Genomic DNA, 25,827 nt, shown 5'->3' with positions numbered 1-25,827 from the left:
GGGTCTCTATGGTGTCTGGTGCCTGTTGGACTCTTCCTTAGGGTGTGCCATTTGCATAACAAGCTGAGTGTAACATTGGTGCTGACTGCCACCCACTACTGGTTGTGTTGCTTCTGGGTCTTTTTGGGCAGGGTTCAAATATGGGCTGGCATCAGCAGTTGTTTGTAAAATGCTATTAGCTACCTGTCTATTGCCATGACTCAGTCCTCTATTTGTGTCTGCCTTTACTATGCCTGGGTAGAGTGGAAAGTGCCAACCTGATTAGCTTTCTCCTGTTTAGAGCTGACAAAAGCTAGATAGAATGACCCAAACTCTGTAAAAATTTCCTCCACTAGTAAGTTGCTTCACCTCTTCTTGCAGCTGCCTGATCTTTCAACAGAGTCTTCTGTAGAGACTGTAGAGTGGGCTCAGACTGGCTTCACCTCACCCCCCTCAACCCCTCTGCAGCTTTCAAGCTTGGTGGATTAGGGCGGGCAGCTGAGGTTGGAGATACAATGTTAGTGGAACCCTCTACCTCAGGGATCTCTTGGTAAGGAGCTCAATATGGGGAAAGTGGTCCCTTCTCCAGAGCCTAATCCCTTAGACACTGCTGGATACTCCAAATCTATTTCTTCCCAGCAAAGTGAGCAGCAGCAGGATCAGATTGGGTGAGGCTGACAGTTCCCTCCAAAGAAGTTTTTCCAGCTGCTGAGCCCCTAGTCTGTGGGAGGAAGTCTAAGAGAGACCTTTCCTGGGGTTGAATGTGCACTCCCCTGAAAGTGGCTAAACCCTCTCTACTAGGCCCAAAAATAGGCTCCAGGGAACCCACACCTTGAATGTTCATGCCAAGCCTCTCTCCTTTCTGCTTTTAGAACCTAGACTCAGTAGACCAGGATATCCAAGACTGGGGCCAGCTGACCATAAAGCTACACTGTGTCCAATGTGCACTTGAGCCAGAAAGTGGAGCTTACTTCAGCTGTGTCCAGTATGTGATGAGCTCTCCCTTTGGACACACCACCAGCCATTGTCACTAGATCCTGAACCGCTGCTCTCTGCAGCTGGCCACTGGATGTGCTGACCTTGGGCCTCCCTGGAGGGAACCAGAGACAAACCAGTACAGGAAACTGCCCATGACTGGTCCTCAGCAAACTTCTTGGAGCTACAAGCAATCCAGAGTTTGTGGCTACCTCTGATGGGCCCAGGTGCACATGGAAATACCAAGATGCAGACCTAGGCTGGCTTTTACCAACCCTGGGCCTGGGGTAAGTCAGCAAAAGGCCCAAGGTTCCTTGAGTTCTGCATCCTGCAGCCTGTCTGCTTGTTGGGCTTGACCATTGAAAAAACCTCTGGTAGTCTAGAGCCTGGAGCAGTACATGGATTAGGAAAGGTGGTGGGTGTAGCACCCACCCCAAGGCCCCTGGTGTCAGTCTGTCCAAAGTTTTTTCACAGACCTCAGTAGGTTGTGGCCACCAGAAGTACAGTGGGTGTGACCTCTGAAACCCAGGGATGTGGCCTGCCTACAGTCTGGACAGTTTCTACTCAGTCTCCCATGAGGCAGAAGCGCCAGTCATATTCTCAGAAGAGTGTGGGAAAAGCTCCAACCTCAATGTCAGAAAACTTGAGACATTGACCTGCCCCCTGATTCCTGGATTAAGTCTCAGAATGACCCAATATCCATAGGGTGAGGCAAGAAAGATTCCTGAGGGCAGCACAGTTGATTTCCCCCAGGCTGATGGCACATGGAGGGGTTTGCTCCACCCAAGAAAGATGGAGACTGTAGTTTTGTAGAATTACTCAGCACAGGGGTTCCATTGGCCATCCCTGACATTGTGTCTCCCTGGGCCACCAACTTCACATCTCTTCACACAACACTAGTCCTCTTAAATCTCCATCTCCCAGAACCCCAGGTAAGTGGCTGTGAATGAGATTTTCTGTGCTGTCCCTTTAAGATGGAGCCTATGTCTCTGACAGCTCCTGTCTCTTTACAGACATAAACATTGGCTCTTTTTACTGCCAGATGCTGTGTGGGCCCCTTTTCCAGTCTAAGGGGCTCTAAGCAGGGGCACCCAGCCTGGGGTTTAGGACCTTCCCCTCTCAGGGTGAACCTCCCCTCAGTGAAAGTCCCTCCTGACACTCTATCGCTACTCACTCCTGGATCAAAGCAGCACTTTTGGCATCTATATCTTCCTACAAGTCTTGGTGTGGCTTCTGTGATCCTTGGTTATGGACTCCTCTTCATTAGTCTGAAGTTGATTTTGAGGTCTCCAAGTATGATTGTATTTTTGTCAGTTTTTGTTTTAAAGTCAATAAGTAGCTGTCTTATATATTTTGGTGCTCCTTGGTTTGGTGCATATATATTAAGAATTGTTATGTCTTCTTGACTCAGTGTCCCCTTAGCCATTATGAAATGGCCATTTTTGTCTCTGAGTACTTTTGCTGTCTTGTAGTCAGCATTATCAGATATGAGTATTGCTACGCCTGCTTTTTTTTGGGTGTTATTTGCTTGGAGTATTGTTTTCCAGCCTTTCATTTTGAATTTGTTTTTATCCTTGTTACTTAGATGAGTTTTCTGTAGGCAGCATACAGTTGGATTTTCTTTTTTAATCCATTCTGCTACTCTGTGCCTTTTTATTGGTGAGTTTAATCCGTTTACATTTAGTGTAATTATTGACACTTGTGAGTTCCCTATTGCCATTTTATAGATTGCTTTCTGTTAATTTTGTGTCTTGTTTGATCCTTGTCTTTCATTTTTCTATCTTTTGTTTTTATTTGGTTGTATTCCATACATCTTTCCTCTGTTGCTATCTTTTTTATCTCATGTGCTTCTGTGGTGGTGTTTTCAATGGTGGTTACATTTAAGTAATGAAAAGGGTTCTTACCCTGTTCATTGTAGCGAACTATTTTTTGAGTACTTTTACACTCCATCATCCTTTGCTACTATTAATCTCCATCCTCTCCCCCCCTTTCTTTTTGTTGTTGTCACAGTTTAAATTTGGTTTTATTGTATTCTTCTTGGAGCTCTTACTTGTGGCTTTGTTTTTTTTTGTTCTTTGTATCTGATTGGAGAACCCCCTTTAGTAATTCCTGGAGTGGGGTTTTTCTGATGATAAATTCCCTCATCTTTTCTGTATCTGTGAATGTTTTTATTTCTCCTTCATATTTGAAGGATAGCTTTGATGGGTATAGTATTCGTGGCTGAAAGTTCCTCTCTTTCAGGACTTTAAATATTGGGGTCCACTCTCTTCTAGCTTGTAGAGTTTCTGCTGAGAAATCTGATGATAATCTAATGGGCCTTCTTTTATATGTTGTATTCTTCTTTTCCCTGGCTGCCTTGAGAATTTTTTCTTTGCCGTTGGTTTGTGCCAATTTCATTATGATATGCCTTGGAGTAGGTTTGTTGGGGTTAAGAAAACTCGGAGTTCTGTTTGCTTCTTGAATTTGAGGCTTTAGTTCTTTCCACAGGCTTGGGAAGTTCTCATCTATTATTTGTTTGAGTATGTTCTCCATTCCATTTTCTCTCTCTTCTCCCTCTGATATACCTATTATTCTTATGTTATTCTTTTTGATGGAGTCAGATAATTCTTGTAGGACTATCTCATTTTTTTAAATTTTTGAGTCTCTTTCTTCTTCTCTCTGTTGTACCTTAAGTTGCTTGTCTTCTATCTCACTAATCCTCTCTTCTATCTGGCCTGTTCTATTAGCTAAGCTTGTTACCTCGTTTTTCAGTTCGTGAATTGAGTTTTTCATCTCTGTTTGATTTGTTTTTATAGTTTCAATTTCCTTGGAAATATATTCTTTGTGTTCATTGAGTTGTTTTCTGAGCTCCCTAAATTGCCTTTCTGTGTCTTCTTGTATATCTCTGAGTATTTTTAGGATTTCTATCTTGAATTCTCTGTCATTTAGCTCCAAGGTTTCCAATATATTAAATTTTTTCTCCATAGATTTTTCCTCATCTAGCTGTGTTACCTCTCTTTTTTTTGTATCCATGATATTCGATTTTCTCTTCCTTAATGGCATCTGAGGGTGGTTTTGTTGATAGTATTAATGAGATTTAATAAAGAATAAAAAGTTAAAAAAATTAAAAATCGAAAAGAGTTGTTTTTTTTAAAAAAATTAATAATGAAATAAAGAAAAATAAAATAAAAATTTTAAGAAAAGGAAATTATTTCCCCCCTCCTTTTTTCCTCTCCTCTCTTCTCCCCTCTTTCTTGAGAAAATCTTGTGGTGAACTGTGAATTATAACAAACAATGCCTGTAATGGAGGGCCTGAATTGGGGAAAAGTAATAAAGGGGCAAAAAAAAAAAAGAAAAAAGAAAAAAGAAGGGGGTATGGACCCACAAAAAGCAAATAAAGAAAAATTTTGGGTCAAGAATAAAATGATTTGCTTTTAGGTGTTGGTTGACTAAGAGTTATGATGAGAGGAATAAGAAGGAAACAGGAAAATGAGGGGAAAAATGAAAAAATTACTATTGTATTTAGTGGAACAAGAACTAGATAAAATGGAGAGCCAGGGATGGGTTAAAAAGTGAATTAAAAAGCCCCCAAAATGCTACAAACATAAGTTTGAGTCCCAGATAAGATCATTTGTTCATTATTGAGGTTTGAATGAGAGGAGATGTAAAGGAGAGAGGAAGAAACTAATATAGAGGGAGAAAAGAAAGAGAGAGAGAGAAAAAAAGAGGGAACCACTAAAAGAAGAAAAAAGAAAAAAGAGGAGAGAGAGAGAGAGAGAGTTAAGGGTTTTGGAGTGCAACCCTCATAGAGAGAAAGGAAGAAGAAAGAAAAGATAATGGGAGATGTAACACTTATGGGTAGTGTAGTTCAAGGAGAGGAGAGAGTAAGACCGGCAGAGAATTAATCGGCCAAACTGGAGGAAGAAAAAAAAATATCAAGAATGAAGATAAGAGAAACAAACGAACAAATATAATAAAATGGGATAGGTTATAAAGTCTGCGGATTATTCTTGATTTTGAGAGGTTATCTTCTTGCTTTTTCTTTTCTCTCCCTCTTCCTAGTCGGTGACTCTGTACCCCGTGTTCTGCCCCTTTGACATGCTCAGGTAGAGGTTTGCTGTTGATAAGTCTCTATGGCGATGTCATGTATTGTGCTTTAGTCTTGTTGGCAGTCGAGGCTCATTAGCATTTATAGGCTCCGACAGTGAGAGAGTCCATGTTCCTGGAGCCTTTCTCCTAGTCTTTCCTTCCTCAATTAGTAGCCTGATAATCCAGCTTTGGGGTTACTGCTGCCTCTGCCTGGATAGTAAGAGGCTCATGAAGTTGGTTTTACAGGATGTTTGCTCTTAAGTTTAGTTGTAATCCAACTTGGTTGGGAGGTGGAAGTTGGAATACCCACCTACTCTGTCACCTTCTTGGAATCCCCACAAGTTTAAATTATAATGGCTCTCAGGGGAAGGTCTGTTTTGCAGTGATGCTGTTGTTCTGCCACAAGCTTATAAGAGCAAGTTTAAAATATTCAGTTTCAAAAGGAGACATGTTTTAAATACTTTTTTGCCATGAACCAGTGTGTCTAGTAATTGTCCAGGTCCTGAGTGAGAATAATGCAAAATGAAGAAATAAACTCAGAGAGAAAAAAGGATGAGATCTGGAGGCCTCTGAAAGCTGATGGCAAGCCAGAGAAAAGCAAAGCCCCCTATCTGCTTTATTATACAGTGTAGAGCCATATACAAATAAGGAAGTCTCTGTTATATAGTTACACATCTGAGGCATAAACTGGAATCCTCATAAGAGTGCACCACCACCCATCATGCAACAGTTAAGGGTGTGGAGAAAAGCTTAGTCTTAAAAAAGGTGTTGAGAAGATCTTAGTCTTAGAAGTGTGTGGGGAAGATCTTATTTTTAAAAGGTGTGGGAAGATCTTAGTCTTAGAAGCATATGGGGAAGATCTTAGTCTTATAAGGGTGGGGAAGAGCTTAGTCTTACACTAAGCCCTAGGCTATAAGGACTTTATCAGCTTATAGCTTGTCTCCCACATATCATTTTTTTTTTATTTATTCATATTAGAGAAGAGAGGGAGAGATAGATAGAGAGAGAGAGAGAGAGAGAGAGGGAGAGAGAGGAGAGATAGAGAGAAGGGGGGAGGAGCTGGAAGCATCAACTCCCATATGTGCCTTGACCAGGCAAGCCCAGGGTTTCGAACCAGCGACCTCAGCATTTCCAGGTCGACGCTTTATCCACTGCGCCACCACAGGTCAGGCCCATGTCATTTTTTTATTTTTTAATTTTAGCTCATGTGCTGATATTTGCACTCGTCTGATCTCCCAGATTCCAATTCAGGGGCAAATTGGAAAAATACAAAATAAACACAAAATTAGCATAGCCAATGCTAACAGATACTAAAACAAGTGTCTTAATACATTAAAAGGATTAAAGCCTTTTAGATCATTAAGGAAATTCTTAGCCAATATAGCAGGATCTATAATAGAGTCTTTGCTGTTTTGAATGATCTTAATATGTTCATCAAGTCCATGCTGACACATCACTGTTCCACATTCCCTGTAGATTCAACCCAAGCCCACTTCAGTCCCATTGACAACTGTCACAAGGAGCATCCAGGAAAATTCCACATGGCACTGGAACTGTTGTCACATTTCCACACTCTGCAGCTAGCCTCCAAGTCCCATGACCACTGCTTCCAGCACATTAAACTTTTGTCTCAAGCTTAATGTCAATTCTGGGTTTCTGGTGATGATTCAGGTAGACTGGAAGGGCCATCTATAGGCATGTGTGGAGATGGAGGTTTTGTTTTCTTTAACCTGGAGAAATGAAGCCAAGGAGCCTTTACCTGGACTTTTGCATCTTTGGGTGTGGTGAGGAAAATGTTGGGATTCACTATGCTGGGTAGTAGAGGTAAATTTGTAACAGAAGTGGGCAAATCTGGCTGGCCGAGAGTAACAACAAGGCCAATTCTGAGGATGGGAAGTGAAAGGAGAGAAGGCTCTGATTTTGGAAATTAGGTCTTGGCAAAAATAGGTTTGGGGCACCGAGGCAGGAGGAGAAAAAGAGTGTATAAAGAAGACACTATGTATTAGATAAAGTAGTGGATCTGTGGCAAGCAAGGAGGAAAATAAGACCATCAGTACCCACAACAGAGATATTAAAGTGATGAGCAGGACCCGAGTATTTGGGCAAGGCAGAATAAGTTGCCCCATGTCTATAAGAAATGAGATAGGCTTACCAGGTACTTAGATGGTCACCCTAGGCTCATTGATGATGATGTGAGACAGGGCCGACAGCACTGGCACCTTCATTCTTCAGTGGCGTGTCCCAGCAGGCTGAACAAGGTTAGGTCAGAGGTGGCTAAGGTAGGGCTGGAAGTGATTAAACCCTCCCTTGAAAGAGCGAGGGGACAGCCTACCTTCCCCTTCCAGTTTCCCTTTTTCCCACGGTGAGGGCATGGCCCTGGTAAGGGCTGAGGAGCCAGACAGGCTTTTTCCCAATGACCTTCCTTTTCACACTTGAAGCAGGGCCCTGATGGAGTCTTATGAGGCACCTTATGGGCATTGGAGCCTTTAAGGGTGGCTGCCAAGAGCCGGCATTTTGCCTGATTATTTTGGGCTCTGTCTACCTTCTCTTGTCCCTCTCGGTCATTATAGACCTTAAAAGATCTTGTTGAGGGTTTGAGGGCCCTCCTCTGCCTTTTTAATCTTTTTTTTTCCATATATTGGGGGCTGTTTGGAAGACAGAGGGACAGCATAATTTGCAGGAGAAGGAGGTTTGGAGTGTGCTAAGAGGATTTAATAGGTGGAGACAGGCTTAACAGAGAGAGGGACAAGAGTGAAGTAAAATTGCCTTATACAATTGCTCTTGTGGAGTAAGTCTCTCCTCCTGGCTCATGGTGTCTCACCAAATGTTCAGGAACCCACCGAGGAGACTCAGCAGACCTAGGAAAAATACAAACATATCCTTGTCCCATAAGAGAACAGGATCTAGCCCTCATCAAATTCTTGTGAGCAGGTCCTTCCATGGCACTTCAGTGAAGGCTTTCCTTGTTGGATTTCAGAGTCTCTAAGCCACTGAATGGCCCTGTACATCAGCATGCAAAAATTTTTAATTTAAAGTAAAAAGAGCATGATAAGGAAGATTCACAGGAGTTCTAGGATATGACTCCCCCTTTTTTATTTTTTCTAATTGACTTTTAAGTGTTTGGTGGACATGCTATAAATCTGATTAATCCTAATACCTGAGTTGCTATTTTCTCAACTCAGAAAATAAAGAACACAACACCTTTACAAAGCACCAACTGAATTAGCAAGTTTTCAGGATTTACATTCCATTCTATTTAAATTTAAATGAGTACTCATTACATGTTCCAATTTTAAAGCAAAAATGTAAAATAAAACTATTTTATTTTTCAATATAAGAGTTGGCATTTCCAATTTTTTGCATGCAAACTTAATTTAGGCCTTAAATATCATATTTTAGACAACATCAGACAAAAACTAAACAGAAACTGGAATCAAACAAACTAGAGAGAAACCCAGGATTTCAGAGCACAACCAGACTAGAAAGATGCCTGCCTGACCTCAGTCAGGGCATTTTCTGACAGAGGGACTGAAGGATGGGACTAAACAAAATCTCCCCGAGAAAATTTTCTCTTAGCAGCTGCATGGGAAAATTTGTAGTCAGATCCACAATGGATCGCCTGCCTAAACTTGCAGGCAAAGAATAGAAAAGAAAGAAAATAATAGTTCAGAGGATTGTTGCTAAAATCATTAAAGAAAATTAGACAATAACAGGAAAAGCTGTCGCTTTAATAGCTGAGTCTCCTAACCATTCTCAAATTCCATAGTTGCTATAACTGGGGCTTAGGTTGACCATGACAAGACTTCTCCTCTACCTCAATTTCAGCTGAGTGACAGATTAAGCAGCCAGAGAGAACTAGGAGCAGCCACACTGTCCCACATTCCTCGGCCCTCAAGCTGCAAAGTACAGCACCACCTGTCATAGTGTCCTCATAACACTGTATTTTCAGAACTTTATCTACTTGCTCCCCTGTAGCAGAACTAACCATTACCTCTTCTGGGAACCAGGGGCACACATTTTGAATATATCAAAAAAAGCATTCTAGCTGCATAACTACTCTTACAAAAAGTTCTCTAATTTTGACCCTAATTGTCCCATAATTTATTACTCCCAACTATACTTTCCCCCAAAACTTTACACACTGTGCACAGTTGAGAAGTTCTGTCACCTGCCTTTAGTTTAGTTTTCTCTTCCTCGGGTCCCTGTTCGGGCACCACCTGCCACAAACCAGCATGGCTAGTAATTATCCAGGTCCTGAGTGAGAATAGTGTGGAATGAAGAAATAAACTCACAGAGAAAAAAGGATGGGATCAGAAGGTCTCTGCAAGCTGATGACAAGCCAGAGCAAAAGCAAAGCCCCCAGTCTACTTTACTATATAATGTAGAGCTATATGCAAATAAGGAAGTCTCTGATACAGTCACACATCTGAAGCATAAACTAGAATCCTCATAAGAGTGCATCACCCCCCACCATGCAACAATCAAGGGCAGGCATGGCCAAAATAGGGCCTGCATGCCAGATCCAGCTTGTGTAATGAGTTTATACAGTCTGTAATTAAATTTTTAATATTCTAAGCACAATACCCTGCGAAAATAAAATAAGTGGTACTTTTAAATTGTTATACATAAACTACGATATCTAACCATTGTATAACAATGAAAGTTAAAATCTCAGCTACTCAGAAGTAAAAGCATCTTTAATTATTGGAAATCGAGATATTTAAGAAGATAGTGATACATGGAAAAGAATTCCACATGTGACTAATCTAGGGTTAACTTTCAATAATTGGTTGAATAGATTCACGATACTTCAATTAAAAAAAATTCATTATAAAGATTTACAACTTTTGTACTCATCTGTGCAATTTTTAAAAGCAATTGAATAATGGAAAATATGGAAATTTAAAAAAACTTGCCAAGGAATATTTAGTAATCTTCAGCTCAACTTATATTTGTCGTTGGGCAGATAAAATATATTATGCTCACTTTGTTAAAGGTGGCGCTGCCTACGTGGAAGCCTGTCACCCAGGTGATAATATTAGTTGCCCTTCTTGCTTAGGATGGGCGTGATTATGTTAATATGTGTTGGGGGAAGACTTTTGTGCCAAAAGGTTTTAAAAGGAAGAGAGATCATGTTGTTCCAGGTGAAGAATGGTTATGTTCTAGGAGAAGCCCATGATAGAGGAGAGCAGAGAAAGGCCACGTTGAGGAGAGGAGAGGCAGGCAAGATGGTGGAATGCTGAAGGAGAAGCCAGTTTGTGCAGAGTTTGTGTAGAGAGAAGGAGATGGGAAACAGATAAATAAGCCTGGTGAGCTAGAAATCTTTGATTCTAGGAAACTTGGATAAGTTAGTGGCTTTGGGAGCCCTGAATGGAAAGGGAATGTTTTCCCACTGTGTATATGTCTTGCTCACTGGGTGCAAGCTAGGATAAAGCTGATGGCCCACCAGTTTTTGGCTCCAGTGTATCGTTACCATCTGTTCAAATCTAATGCAAACCTGCATGAGACAGGCGGCTGTGATGGTGGCCGTGGCTACTGGCCATACATTTGGCATAGTCTGTGGCAGGATTTGGAATTTGGTATGGAGCCACCACCATCTTTGAGTGGTAGAGTAGAAGACTGGTTCCCCATGTTTGTCCTTTTGGGGATCATAGGCTGGCTGACTTTTACAGCCATGCATGAGGAAACCAAGAGTTCTGTGGAAGAGACTGCCTGGGACCTGCAAATTGAGCAGTGGAAGGAGCTGGAGCAAACGTGGGAGAAAGAGATGCCAACCCTGGAGTTGGAGGAAGTGCTAGAGGAGGAGGCCGACCAGTTTCATGAGATTCACTTGGAAATGGAGCAGCCACTGGAGCAGGAATCACAGGTTCGTGAGTTGCAGCTTGCCCTGGAAGTCGTGGAGAGCCAGCTGTGGCAGGAGGCCAGGGCTAAGGCTGGGGTTGAGGCTGCTAGGTCTGCAGAGCAGAAGGTGGCGGCAGCCTGGGGCTCGAGCCCAGCAGCAGGAGCTGGTGTTTTCAGTTCCTCTTTGGAGGATGAGGAGAATCGGGCTGGAGTTGCAATCCACAGTATCCAGAAGATGAGAGCCCAGCAGTAAGGAGTACCTACTACACCCCTGGTAGGTCTGTGATTTTGGGATATAGGGGTGGGTGCCATTATGCTCTCTAGAGCAGAGATGGAAATGTTAACTGACATTGCTACGTGCTCCTGCTTGGGATAGAGTAAGACCTGCCAGGATGGCAGGGATGAGGATGGTGGCTGAGGCCCCATGTGCTTAGACTGATTCCTGGACTACGACTGGAGTTGGCACTGGCTCCTTTGTTGGATGGACTTATGGATTTTGAAGAATGTGAAATACCCTGATGAGGGTAGGGGGCAGCTTAGCTGGAGGCCATCCCCTGCCCCAGGAAGCTTTTCCAATGGCTAGAAAGAAGTCCAGGGACGTTTTGTGCTTTTGGCAAAGTGCTCAGAGACTGGTGAAGTGTATCTTTGTAACTGTTAAAATTGTATGATTTGTCATGTTGTTGTACTTTGTGTAATGTGCCTAATTTCCTTGCACAGGGAAGCCGGTGCTATATATTGTGGGTAGTAAAGTGCGCATAGGGGTGGATTGTTGGGAAGATAAAATATATTATGTTCACTTTGTTAAAGATGGCACTGTCCACATGGAAGCCTGTCAACCAGGTGATAATATTAGTTTAGTTGCCCTTCTTGCTTGGAATGGGCATGATTATATTAATATGTGTTGGGGAAGGGCTTTCATGCCAAAAGGTTTTAAAAGAAAGAGAGATCACATTGTTCTGGGTGAAAAATGATTACATTCTAGGAGAATCCCATGTTTGAGGAGAGCAGAGAAAGACCACATGGAGAAGAGGAGAGGCAGCCAAGATGGCAGAATGCTGAAGGAGAAGCCAGTTTGTGCAGAGTTTGTGTGGAGAGAAGGAGATGGGAAACAGAGATGAATAAGGCTGGTGAGCTAGAAACCTTTGATTCTAGGAAACTCGGGTAAGTCAGTGGCTTTGAGAGCCCTGAATGGAAAGGGAAGTGTCTTCCCACTGTGTATACTGCTTGCCCGCTGGGTGCAAGCTATGATTAAAGCTGATGGCCCACCAATGGAGTTTTTTACTTCATTGTTTCATTACCTTCTGTTCAAATCTAATGCAAACCTGCATGAGCCAGGTGGCTGTGATGGTGGCCGTGGCTACTGGCTTTACATTTGTGAACAAACTTTTTCTTTAATGAATTTAAATAAAAGTACAAGATCAAGATTGATTAATTTACATTTGGAGGCTGTGTTAAGAATAGCTACTACAAGTATAGAGCCAGATATTAAAAAAATAATACGCGATGCAAAGCGCCTCAACATGTCACTTTAATATTTTTGTTAATTTGTTGTACTAAATTACTTACATTTATTCATAAACAAATTACATAATAAAATTTTGTTTACTTAAGTGAATTGTTTTTGTATTTAACATTTTTTAATTTTAATATTTCATCTGGCCCATGAAAAAGTCTTTTTTCTAATCTGGCCAGGGGCAAAAACTGTTGGCCACACCTGGTCAAGGGTGTAGGGAAAAACTTAGTCTTAAAAAGAATGTTGAGAAGATCTTAGTCTTAGAAGAGTGTGGGAAGATCTAAATTTTAAAAGGGTGTTGAAAAGCTTAAGGCTATAAAAGCCCTAGGCTATAAGAACATTTTTAGCTTAAGGCCTGTCTCCTACACTTTTTGACTGCTATTGATAAGGTTTAATTATAAAAATTCAGTGCTCTTTCATGGCTATAAAATTGGTAGTGCCTCTTCTAAAATTGCATTAGGTTATAAACCATATACATTTGCTGATATTTGACCTATTTTTTTTTAATTACTAAGGGGTGATTTATGTAGCTCAGTCTAAAAACCCCTTTCATGACAAATTGTTGGGGAAATTTCAGGTTTCTCAAAAAATTTTCATGCAGAGTTTTTCAATGACTAGCTTAAGGGTACATGCTAATAAGTGGTAGAATGATTAACATGATTACTTACCATATTCTTTGGAGTCACACTAGAAATTTTCTAGTTTATTTTTTGTCCCCTGATATTTCCTGCCTCTAGATTTCAGCATGTGGATGGCTTCCCTCCTCCTCCATTTACTAACACTCATACTTCAGGGTTTTTTTATTAGAAGTCTTGCAGGAGAGAAAGCTTTTTGACACCACTACAAACTATCAAATCTTTATTGTTTATCTTGCTTCACCACATTCCTTCACACAACCTTCACACTTGTAGTTATGTAATAGATTGCAATAATTGTCTTATTGCCTTTCATTTGTGTTAGAGATATGCGAGTCCATTCCAGGAATTGTAGCCACTAGGTTCTAGTTCTTGAAACAGTAAATTACAAGATATTCAGGTGTTCTTTATACATGTTTACCACAAAATAATTCTTAGCATCCCAAAGAATTAGAGTTTCAATACTCAAACCAATAAACTAAATTACTACTAAATCATCTGCATTAAATTAATCAAGTAAATTATTCACTAAATTTGAATAGTTAAAATATGAGATTTTGTTAAGTAATCATCAACAAGAAACTCTATGATATTAATATACACATTTAGACAAATACTGTAAATTTACCATCATGTTTAAAACAATAAATTATTAAAATCTAATAATTCTTAATTTATACCTGCTATTTAATGCTTGTTGTATAATATAAATTACTCAACAAGCTACAACATATAGTATGTCTTGGGCTTTACCCTCAAACCACCATATGAATATGTTATAACATTTTACAGGAGAAATGTGAATATGTTTATTTAACAAAATCACATAATATAAATTTGCATTATATTGAGGTGCTTTCTTTAATGTTATAACAGCAGTATCTTTACTAACTTTTAAATATACTTTTATACCAGTGTATATCTTGGTTAATAAGATATAATAAATCATCCAGTAGCAAAGCTAATTGCTTGAATGTCAAATGAAATAATAACAATTTCTCCTACAGTGAAAACTCCATCACAGTAATTAGGATATGTCATACCTTACCCTGAAGAGAATATAAAAAGCAAAAGATGAGCCAATGCTGTCTACTATATTTTTCTATTTATAGCATGATGCTAAACTGCTATCTTGATGTTGGAGCTAAGACAGCAAGATCAGAATACCAAAGGCCCTTCTGATCTCAATTACATTTGGTTTGTGGATATTAAAGTTAATATAGATCTTAAAAGAGACTGATTTGCTGACTAATCATTTATGGTAAAACTAATTAATTAAAATTTTTTTAAACTTTATGAATAACAATCATTAGAAAATAAAGCTGTTGCAGTTTTCACAATTGATTTGGTGTTATTTAAAATGTTTATTACATTTTTTAGTGTTCTGCATATGTGAACTTCAAATAAAATACACAAAAATGTTGACTGATAAACTCTATAGAAAGATAAAATTAGAGAAAGTCATACGTGCTGATGAAAAAATAAATTTACCTCTTGCTTGTTATAGTCCTAAAACTGGTTATTCAAAATATTTAACAATATTATCAAAAATAATAGCACCAGACCTAACCTGTGGTGGTGCAGTGGATAAAGCACAGATCTGGAATGTTGAGTTCTCTGGTTTGAAATCCTGGGCTTGGTCAAAGTACATGTGGGAGTTGATGCTTTCTGTTCCTACTCTCCCCCTTCTTTCTCTCTCTCTCTCTCTTCTCTCTAAAGTGAAAAATAAATAAAATAAAATTCTGTACCATCTGTATATATCACCAATTTTTAAAAAAAGAAAAATATTTAAAAATTTTTCAAAAATAATAGCACAACATATCCTAATTTATGTTAATAAAATTAGTAAAGAAAAGTATGTCCTGCAAATTATTCAAGTGAATTGTAAGTAATATACATTGGCAAAGTAACTTCCCTTGAATCTTGGCTTTCCTGATTCTAAAATAGGTCACCTGTCAAGAATAAGATGGATGGTTTCCTAGTCATCCTTATACCATGTTCACTACAAGAATCAGATGCTTGATGCAATGGAACTATTACCTAATGACATTTGGCTTGTGATATATTTTTAAAAGGAGATATGAAAAGTTATCCTTTTCTCCCCAGATTACTAGGGAGAAATGTATGTTTCTTTTTTCATAAAGTTTAGTTTGGTTATTTAGAAGAAAAAGACAAAACCCTAAGCACTTTCTGAATAACATATAGAAAAATTGCTACCCATAAAAGTATTATGAACTCCTTTACATGGAAAGCACACAAAAAGGTGCACATGTACCTACAATATATACACACTCACATGCAAGGTGTGACTATAAACTAGCGAGCTCAATTTTCTCACACATAATTTTCTATGCTATAAAGTTACATATATTGTACATAGAGAATATATATTTAAAAAGACTTTAACTCAGAATTCAAGGTTGAGGTATTGACTTAGATTTGATTGATTTTTATCTTATCTAAATACTTTAACAATTATTAACCTTTGTTATATATTTTTCTCTACAAAATGGTTAATATTTAGCTTTCTTTTAAATAAATAACATAAGAAATTTATATATTTTATTTAAATTTATTGTTAAAAAACTGGTTTTTTAATATGGAATTAATATAATTTACTATTTTTAATTTAGTACAATGAACAGTGAATATATTGGTACATAATAACCATTCTTTATAGATCCTTGAAGTGCAATGAGTAAAATACAAGTTACCAATTTTCTGTGATTTTCTCTGTAGATTTCCATATCACTCTTAAGAGAAATGTATATTGTATCTGTTATTACAGCCTGAGTACCATTTGACATCTGACAATGTAAAATTAAAAATATATATATATAAAATTATTAATTAATGTAATATGGTAATAACAAATTTGACAGTTGTTTTAATGTGTTTGAAGTTTCTATTTTCTAATTTTATAAATTATGTCCATTAAATTTTTTAAAATTTATTTTGAAATATAAATCTCAGTGGAAGAAGCTAAAAATTGTTTTATGTGCATGTTTATTTCCTGTTTATTTTTAAAGATTTTATTTATTGGTTTTCAGAGAAAGGAGAGAGAGAGAGAGAGAGAGAGAAAGGGGAGGGATTAGAAAGCATCAAGTCATAGTTGCCTCTCATATGTGCTCCTACGGGGAAAACCAGGGTTTCAAACCAGAGACCTCAGCATTAGCATTCCACGTTGATGCTTTTATCCACTGTACCACCACAGGTTAGGCTTTTCATTTTCTCTCTGAGTTCTACAACTATTTGGATTTCTTTTTACCTTTCAATACATGGAATAGTGTAAATACCTGTTCACAACAAGCTTGCCTACCAGATGTCATTAGATACATAAATGTAAGGATTGAATATCAAAAGCAAGTCTTTGGTCTTAAAAAATATGCTATTTTTGTTTGCGATCCCTGTTTAACCCTTCTTTTTTCCTGGAGGCTGAAATATATGAACTTCATTAATGGGTCCTTGTTTCCTCCCATTTAGAGTGAAAAATGGAGACTGGGGTATTTATTTTCCAGTTTCCTTCATACAGAGTTGCCAAGGACTAGCGTAGTCCCTTCAGAAAAGTAAGCACTCTGGTCAGGAGACTTTTGCCACAGACTACCTGTGTCTGAGGACTCTGTATCTCTCCCTTTGACTCTGAGTGGAAAGACAGCTTCCTCTCAACAAAAGCCAGAATTATAACTCAATTTTATGTGTTCTGAGTTGATGCATATTCTACTGTAGTTTTAATAACATTTCTGTTGAACAGAATACATAAATTTATCTATTAATGAAAGATAAGGATAAGGCCCTAGCTGGTTGGTTCAATGGTAAAACATCAGCTTGGCAAGGACTCTGCCTCAGGTGCTAAGAGGTCAGTTGCTGAGCAATGGAACAAGGGCCCCAGATGGGTAGAACATTGCCCCCTAGTATTTATTCTTGCCAAGTGGACCCCAGTGCAGGAATCTGTTTTTCTACCTCCCCTCCTCTCACTGAATGAAAAAAGAAAGAAAGATAAGGATGATAAAATATATTTTGCCTTCACTCTTAATATCTTAGCTACTATTCACTTTTATATTGATAAGAATTTTTATTCAAAATTTAGAAGACATTACTTCATTTTCTTCTTGCATGTGTTGGATCTGATGAGAATATGGCTATTAAAATAATTGATGTCCCACTGAATCTTTTCTCCCTTTTCTTAACTATTTTGCTTTTTAAAGATTTTCTTTGTATTGGATAATCAGTAGTTTCATTAATATGTGCAAAGGTATGCCTTTATTTTGTAAGTGCTGCTTGGCTCCTTATGTATTGTTTCATTCTGAAGGAACATTTTGCTTTTCTAATCTAGATTAATTATTGGGTATAATGTATATTTTCATGACTACATAGTTTCACAATCTAGATTACTTGCAGGATACTTGAAGGAAATTATACTCTCACAATGAAAAATAAAACAATGACCTGCTAACCCAATGATCAATAACATGTCTTCCTGTATCCAATACTGTTTTTCCTGCTTACAGGATCCTAATTTTAAAATCATACTCTTGATAAAATAAGAGATGTTTTTATGAAAAAAGGAAAAGAAAAACAAAACTACTAAAACAGTACAGTTAGGTGTAACAGTGCAGAAAATCATTAACAATTAAAAGAAAGTAGTTTAGTGTCTAGCAAATTACCCTCCAAAAAATGTGACACCAACTTGTGAGCTCTTAGAATTTTGTTTACACACTTCTCACTGTTCTCCCCCATTTTTTCCTACTAACTCAGAGCAACAACAAAAAAAATGACTTGAGGAACCTAACCCCAATGATACCCAAATGTACACTATAGTTAAAAAGTATCAAGAAGTATTAAATATTTCATAGCTGCAAGATATACTTTAACCAGATTGCTGCTTCCCTCAGAGTGTTTGCATAGTTTTTTTAAAATTTCTCTCTTTTATTCATCAAGCACAATCTGAAACCTGATAGGTTAAATTCCAGGAACATCTGAAGTCTTGAAGGCATTTCCTAACTCATCACACTAAGTCACAATTGTGTTTGCACATCCCTTTAGCAGCTTGCACTTTTTTCATAAAGCATATTAATTGCTAACTTCTGAAGCAAGTTTAAGCTTTATAAGAAAAAAAGTACATATGTTATTCACCACTATAACCTAGAACTTAGCAAAATGCCTGGTACATAGTAGAAACTAAATAAATATATGGTGAATGACTGATTGAATAAATAGGAGATTTCTATTATTCCATTTTTAGTTTATTATTTTATATAACTAGCTAGTAAATTTATATTTCTCAATGGTTGGAATGCCTGACACATTATACCAAGCTAATACATGTTTTTTAGAAGTTTTTTTTCAAATATAACTTTAAGAACAATAGTAATATTTTAACTGCTTGATGAAATTTAGCAACTTTAACAACTACCAGTTATTATTCATATGGTCAAAATGTTTAATAATCTGATGACAAAATTGACCACTTTTTTAAATGTCTGTATTACAAATTAGTGCAATAATGCTATTTTAAATTTTTTCTACAAAATTTGTATGTATTGTCCAAATATGTAATAAAGAAGAAGAAAAATATCAGTCTATGTCACCACACAATATGCAATATATTCTCATTTTTATAATCCGCTTTTGACAATAAGAGATACAAAATATAGTTTAGGAATAATTTATAATTTCTGCACATTTTCACACCTGATATTTATTTAAATATGATTTAATATTATATGTTCATGCACTTTAGTGAAAACTTTGGATTTATAACTGTAAAATAATAAATATATTATTTTCATATACTAAATAAATAATATATATTATTTCCATATACTAGATATTGTGCTCTAATGAGAAACCGCTGTGGCATGATGTTTATGAGATGAATGTCACAAAGGACTGTTCTAGTAATGGATGTGTTCACTATGTGTCTTTGGTCAATGTTTATTCCAACATTTTTATATTAATTATTGCATATTTCTTTTAAATATTTCTATTAAATTTTGTAGAGAGAGAGAGAAAAAGAGACACAGAGAGAAAAGCATCAATTTGTTGTTTCATTCATTCATGCTGTCATTGGTTGATTTTTGTATGTGCCCTGACTAGGGGTTGAACCCACAACGTTAGCATGTTGGAATAACACTTTAACCGATTTACCTACTCTACTCATCTAGAGCCTGAGAAGTGAAACATTTTCTAGTCACATTTTAAGATTGTTGACAGATTTTTTAGTTATTCCTCTTTTTAATTTTTTAATGTTACTATAAATTTCAAAAGCAATAAATTCTTTATTGTAAGCAATGAAACAATATAATAAACAATTTATAATTATAATTTTCTTTCCACTACTGTCTCTTTTTTTTTTAATTCTTTTTTAAAATTTTTTTTAATTTTTTTTTATTTATTCATTTTTAGAGAGGAGAGAGAGAGACAGAGAGGGAAAGAGAGGAGAGAGAGAGAAGGGGGGAGGAGCTGGAAGCATCAACTCCCATATGTGCCTTGACCAGGCAAGCCCAGGGTTTCAAACCGGTGACCTCAGCATTTCCAGGTCGACGCTTTATCCACTGCGCCACCACAGGTCAGGCCACTACTGTCTCTGATTTCAGCCAACTATGGCAAATAGTTTTCATGCCACTGTGCATATACATTTATCTTTTTCTCCTGGCTCATGCAAACATTTATACTATATATATATGTAGGTGACCTTATGTGCAGTTTTCTCAAGAAAATTAGTTTAATCTTATTTTCCTAGTGTAATTATTAATAATGCTCCTTTTGTTCTCAGAAGTATACAGGTTTAGGGCAGGGATGAAGGAATTAAGAGGGGACAAATAAATGATGATCGAAAATTATTTGACTTTAGGTGACGGGCAAATGCAATCAACAGTTCAAATGCCATGGAGATATTTATCTGAAATCTATGTACTCTTATTGATCAGTATCACCCCATGAAATTTAATTTCTAAATTTAAAAAAATAGGAAAAAATTGTATTCATAAAGAAGATCTGGTATGATGGAAAGAAAAGTACAGTGGTACCTTGAGATACGAGCAGACCCACATACGAATTTCCTTTAAGATTAGAGCTGTGACTCGGTTCATATTTTTGTTCGAGATCCAAGCAAAATTTCAAGATACGAGTTGTGATTCGGGAAGCTGCCACTAGTTGGCGCGTTGGCACACGGGTCCAGTATTGGCAGCACAACACCAGCCTCTCGTTCTTTCTCACATGTTACCTGCAGAATCAAGTCAAATCTCGTGTGCTGTACTCATTCTTGCATTATTTTTGCATTTTTTACTAACTCTTTTTGTGTGCTATCATGGGGCCGAAGAGAGTGAGTGTAAAGGACAGTGGTGAAAAGAAAGAATAATGTTGATAGAAGTGAAGCAAGAACTAATAGAAAAACATGAGCATGGTATATGAGTGATTGAACTGACAAGGCTGTACAACTGCAATACATCTACAATTTGTACCATCCTTAAACAAAAGAATGCCATCAAAAGCACAAATCCAATGAAAGGAACTATAATTATGTCCCAATTAAGGACAAATATTCATGAAAAAATGGAGAAGCTCCTGCTGGTATAGGTGAAAGAGAAAGAGCTGGCTGGAGATACAGTGACAAAGACTGTAATAGGCAAAAAGGCACATATTATTTACGGCAACTTGAAGAAGAATGAACCATCAACCTCAAGAGAAGCAGCAGAAGATACATTTAAGGCAAGTCATAGCTGGTTTGAAAATTTCAAGAAGACATCTGGCATCCTCTCGGTGATGAGGCATGGTGAAGCTGTGAGTGCTGACATTAAGGCAGCTGAGGAGTACATTGCATGTTTTGCTGCGCTTATTGCAAAGGAAGGCTTTATCCCCCAACAAGTGTTCAACTGTGATGAAATAGGATTGTTTTGGAAAAAAAAAATGCCCCAAAGGATTTTCATCACCACAGAGGAGAAGAAACTGCCAGGCCATAAACCCATGAAGGATCGTCTGACCCTTGCATTGTGTGCAAATGCTAGCAGTGACTGAAAAGTAAAGCCACTGCTAGTGTATCATTCCAACAATCCTCGAGCCTTTAAGACTCACAAGATTCTTAAAGAAAAATTGCAGGTTATGTGGTGCACCAATGCTAGGGCATGGGTTACATGACAGTTTTTTATTGAATGAGTAAATCTTGTCTTTGGTCCTGCAGTGAAGAAATATCTTCAAGAAAATAAACTCCCGATAAAAGCATCACTAATCCCTGAAAATGCTCCAGACCACCCACCTGGTCTTGAAGATGACGTTCTCGAGTTCAAATTCATGGAAGTCCCCTACCTCCCACCCAAAACGACTTCAATCTTGCAACCTATGGATCAGCAGGTCATTTCCAACTTTAAAAAGCTTTACACAAAGCACTTGTTCCGCCACTGCTTTGAGGTGACTGAGAATACCATTCTAACCCTTCGAGAGTTTTGGAAAGATCACTACAACATCGTGATATGTTTACACATTATTGACTTGGCATGGCAAGAGGTTACAAGAAGAACCTTGAACTCGGCATGGAAAAAGTTATGACCTGATGTTGTTGCAGACAGGGACTTCGAAGGATTCGAACCAGAGACTGAGACCAAGGTAAAAGCGTTGGAGGAGATTGTGTCCCTCAGAAAGTCGATGGGTCTGGAGGTAGATGAGAGTGACGTAAACGAGCTCATCTAGGAACATGAGGAGGAACTCTCAACTGAGGAGTTGAAGGAGCTACAGATGATGCAACCTACGGAGCTTCTGCAAGAGATTAGTAGTGAGGAGGAGGGAGAGTCGGAGGAAGTGATTTCTACAAGTGAAATTAAAGACATGCTGGCAATGTGGGAGAAGCTTTCAAGTTTCATTGAAAAGAAACACCCAGAGAAAGTTTCAACTGGTCGTGCTTCAGCACTTTTTAATGACACTTGTTTGTCACATTTCTGTAACATTTTAAAAGGCAGGCAAAAGCAGACCTCTTTGGATAGATTTTTATTCAAATGTAGTGCAAGTGTAAGTGCATAAGGTGCAGCCAAAAAGGCAAAAACAGGTGATGATTAAATGAAAAATATGTAATGTTAAGCTTAGATTAAGTTTAAAGTTAAGAAAGTACCATTTTTTACAATGAAGTTTTTGTGATTTTATTTTAAGTAACCAAGTGCAGTTTTAGTTTTGTTTTAAGTAAATAAAATGCAGTTTTAATTTACATTTAGTGTTAAGAAAGTGCGGTTTTAGTTTACGTGTCTACAGTGCCTGCATCCCTTCCTCCCTCCCTCCTCCTCCGCCATTCACCTCTGTTAGCTGCACTCTTCTGTCTCCAAGGTAAGAATACAGTACTAAATAACACTTTTTTCTTTTATTTCATATATTTTGTTATGCATTGGTAAAGTATACATGTATGTTTATTAATTAAAAACATGTCATTTTTCATAATTTAGGATGGTTTGGGGATGTTTTACAGGGCTGGAATGGATTAAATCTATTTCAGTTATTTTAAATGGGAGGAATTTGTTTGATATACAAGTTGACTGATTTATGAGCTCGGTTACAGAATGAATTAAACTCATATCTAAGGTACCACTGTATTCATATTTGGATAATAGATTATATAGTCATTCCTTTTCAAGAAGTTTGCTTGTTTCTTTGTAATTTCCCATAGCTATTAGCATAGTGCTGGATATTTGGTAAATTATGAATGATGGCAGGTATTGTTGTTAGAATCTTTATTTCTTAGACACGAACCAAGTATTTAATAATGCAACTATAAAGAGAGCAGTTTAGTAATAGCAGGGCTAACAATTAAATGAGTTAAATGTTTGTTATTATAACATTTTAATAGCTTTTAATGAGTAAAGTTTTTTTTTGAGTAAAGTTTCTTTATTCAAACAACAAAAATTAAACTCAACAACCTTTCATCTGAAATGACTATCCCAGGCTTTATTTTATAATCTTAAATTAAACATAGAGAATAGCCCATGTAACACTGAAGATTCTAGCTTTAAGAAAAGTTAAATGATTGATTTAAGGTCACACAGATATTTATGTCATTATCTGTCTCAGCTATCTTACTGAAAACGCATATACACAATGTGAACAACGTAGGCAGAGACCCCTCATTTAGGCTATTTTAAAACAGAATGTGATTAGTTTAATTGGTCTCATCAGGTAATATTAACTGCTGATTCTATTTTTTTGTGTAATTTTTTTTTTCTATCAGAGGATATAGGTGTTTTCAACTGAGCAGGCAAATCTAAAAACATGAGGGAGAAGGGTCCACCTGTCCAGCCAGCAGACAGCAGAATCAGCCTCTTCATTTAGCAAGATTTTCAACTTGGTTTCGATATCTGGCAGGCCAGGTTTTAGTATGGGTTCTCCACGTCTCCAATCAACCTGTTCTCCACCTTCCCAATCATCATCAAATAATTTTCAGAAGAATTGAAGGGACAGAACTTCTATTAAGCCGATACAGTGATTTATGAACATAATCATTTCTCTACCTGCTTGAAGTCAATTTAGACTCCAGCTACCATATTTTATAATGTAGTAAAGGTAATGGAAAAAAGGTAAAAAGATATGCCAAGGACAAATTTGCTTCATTAAAATGGATACGCGTAAAATTTTGTCAAAAAAAAAAAAAGACATAAACAGGGGCTCATAGGTAAAGAGCTTATTTTGTTTGGAAATATGGTATATTTCTTCAGTGATTCTGCAGGTTTACTGACACTGTAGTTAAACAGATTAGCCAGGCTATTGAAGAATAAACAGCAGATATATTTGAAGTTTGTAGAAGAGGAATATGAAGTATGCAATCCTTGATGATACAAAATGAAGGGAAATAAGAAGAGCGAGTATCAATATTTCAAAGAGGGAACAGTGAATGAAACAAAGATCCTCATGAGGAATTTTTCAACAGGTTCAGAAGTTCAGGTAAGAAAAGCCTCTCCACATGCAGATGCTCTCTGGAACTATATACTAATTTCCAAAGGAGCTATTTTTTTATCTTTCTTTTTTTTTGCAGGAAAAATGAGATATACCCTTTTTATGAATACCCTTGATGTTTTTTTGAATGGTTATTCTTTAAAATTAGCTGCATTGTAAAACAAAAAAATAAAATTAGCTGCATTGTTCAATAACTCATTAAAGGTCTCAACAATATTAAATGTATATATATTTATAAAGTAAATATATAAATATTTATCAATATGCTTTGGATTTTGAGACATTTATATTTTAGGCATTTTGTATGTACTAAAGATTTTAGCAAAAAATAATAGTGTTAGTCAAAAATAATGAGTACAGGTTGAGGTTTTAAATGACTTTTTATATTTTTCTCCTTGGTTAAAGTTTTCCAAATACACCAAAGGACAATTTTTGTGAGTTTTTTGTTGTTGTTTTTATTTGTTTGTCTTTGGGAGTATTTTGGTTAGTAACCGCATGAACTATAATAACATTTTTAAATATTTATGGAATAGCTAATATAGGCCAGGCATGTGTTAAGCATATAATATATACTGTCTCATTTAATCCTCTAATCACACAATAGAAGGTGTGATTTACTTGTTTAAAATTAAATGACTTAAATGGATTAAAACGGACTACTTTCATTTTATAGTCAAGGACACTGAAATTGGGTCCAAGGTAATAAAGATTAACTGCTGGAGCTAGATTCAGATATTCTGGCTGGATCCCATTTTTCATTATGCAATGTAATATATTTGCTATAATCCTCCACATTCTACAGAAAAGCCAATATGTGCACATATTAAGACATCATCCAACTCCACTGCTATCACATCCTGTGTTCTTTCCAATAATACAAAGAGTCTAAAGAAATATTTTCTGGTAGTCACCTTTACCAATACCAGTAGAGACTCACAACATTTTAATGATTGCTTATTACAGCACTTTCTTTTCAACCTTTTGAATATATACTGCTCACAAAAATTAGGGATATTTCAAAATGAATATGAAGCATTGAAATATCCCCTAATGTTTGTGAGCAGTATATATGTATCCTTACAAATAAACATATAATACATGTACATATATAAATATATGTTTTTTACATATGCACATATGTAAAAATCAATGTCTATTAGTTTGGCACAGGAAGAAGGAACTAGTTGAAATTGGTTGAAATGAAATTGGGTCAACCCCCAAAAGCTGTTGTTTCTTCCTTTTTTTAATCACTGGGTTCATCAGGCTGTATGATGTTGGTCACCTTCAATCATATTGTAGTATGTTTTTGATATCTGACTTTGTATAATCATCCAGTTTATGTCACCAATCAACTTACTTAAAGGAGCCTTTTTTATCTCTTCTGCAGGAAAAATGAGCTAAACTCTTTTTATGAAAAATTTTGACTTGTTATTCTTGAAAATGAGCTGCAGGCCCTGGCCAGTTGGCTCAGCTGTAGAGCGTCAGCCTGGTGTGTGGAAGTCCCAGGTTCAATTCCTGGCCAGGGCACACAGGAGAAGTACCTATCTGTGTCTCCAACCTTACCCCTCTCCTTCCTCTCTGTTTCTCTCTTCCTCTCTTGCAGCCAAAGCTCCACTGGAGCAAAGTTGGTCCCGGCGCGCTAACGACAGCTCCATGGCCTCTGCCTCAGGTGCTTGAATGGCTCTGGCTGCAACAGAGCAATGCCCCAGATGGGCAGAGCATCGCCCCCTGGTGGTCATGCTGGATAGATCCCTGTCCGGCTCATGCAGGAGTCTGTCTGACTGCCTCCCCACTTCTAACTTCGGAAAAATACAAAAAAAGAAAAAGAAAGAAAGAAAATGAGCTGCATTGCTCAATATTCTTGAAAAGAGTTACTGGATGTTTCCTAGA

The 25,827-nt window shown here is 37.3% G+C and overlaps 1 pseudogene; it reads right to left on the bottom strand.

The window, feature by feature from the left end:
• Positions 1-905: 905 nt before the first annotated feature.
• The window catches only part of LOC136391380 (elongation factor 1-alpha 1 pseudogene), a 49,869-nt pseudogene continuing 24,947 nt past the window's right edge, over positions 906-25,827 (bottom strand).

This window comes from Saccopteryx leptura, chromosome 2, assembly GCF_036850995.1.
Source record: "Saccopteryx leptura isolate mSacLep1 chromosome 2, mSacLep1_pri_phased_curated, whole genome shotgun sequence".
Taxonomy (NCBI): Eukaryota; Metazoa; Chordata; class Mammalia; order Chiroptera; family Emballonuridae; genus Saccopteryx; species Saccopteryx leptura.
This window is presented reverse-complemented; position numbering and strand designations above follow the sequence as displayed.